The sequence below is a fragment of the Eupeodes corollae genome, unplaced genomic scaffold, assembly GCF_945859685.1.
Source record: "Eupeodes corollae unplaced genomic scaffold, idEupCoro1.1 scaffold_489, whole genome shotgun sequence".
Taxonomy (NCBI): Eukaryota; Metazoa; Arthropoda; class Insecta; order Diptera; family Syrphidae; genus Eupeodes; species Eupeodes corollae.
In genome coordinates this window covers 44,141-45,291 of record NW_026605689.1, presented here as the reverse complement: position 1 = coordinate 45,291, position 1,151 = coordinate 44,141, and positions in this window count along the sequence as shown.

Sequence of the window (1,151 nt, the reverse complement as noted above, 5' to 3'; positions counted from 1 at the left end):
TTTGGAGCATCCTGAAGGATTTTTGATGTTCTAGACGAAAATCAAATCACACCCAAAACCATCACCTGATCCTTCCCAACCCCCAAAATCGATCAAGACTTCAAAATAGATACTTGACATGTACTAGAAAAAGATACTCCTAATCAAGATCTATCATTATAGATATAGATGAGTCATTTTGGAGCATCCTGAAGGATTTTTGATGTTCTAGACGAAAATCAAATCACACCCAAAACCATCACCTGATCCTTCCCAACCCCCAAAATCGATCAAGACTTCAAAATAGATACTTGACATGTACTAGAAAAAGATACTCCTAATCAAGATCTATCATTATAGATATAGATGAGCCATTTTGGAGCATCCTGAAGGATTTTTGATGTTCTAGACGAAAATCAAATCACACCCAAAACCATCACCTGATCCTTCCCAACCCCCAAAATTGATCAAGACTTCAAAATAGATACTTGACATGTACTAGAAAAAGATACTCCTAATCAAGATCTATCATTATAGATATAGATGAGTCATTTTGGAGCATCCTGAAGGATTTTTGATGTTCTAGACGAAAATCAAATCACACCCAAAACCATCACCTGATCCTTCCGAACCCCCAAAATCGATCAAGACTTCAAAATAGATACTTGACATGTACTAGAAAAAGATACTCCTAATCAAGATCTATCATTATAGATATAGATGAGTCATTTTGGAGCATCCTGAAGGATTTTTGATGTTCTTGACGAAAATCAAATCACACCCAAAACCATCACCTGATCCTTCCCAACCCCCAAAATCGATCAAGACTTCAAAATAGATACTTGACATGTACTAGAAAAAGATACTCCTAATCAAGATCTATCATTATAGATATAGATGAGTCATTTTGGAGCATCCTGAAGGATTTTTGATGTTCTAGACGAAAATCAAATCACACCCAAAACCATCACCTGATCCTTCCCAACCCCCAAAATCGATCAAGACTTAAAAATAGATACTTGACATGTACTAGAAAAAGATACTCCTAATCAAGATCTATCATTATAGATATAGATGAGTCATTTTGGAGCATCCTGAAGGATTTTTGATGTTCTAGACGAAAATCAAATCACACCCAAAACCATCACCTGATCCTACCCAACCCCCAAAAT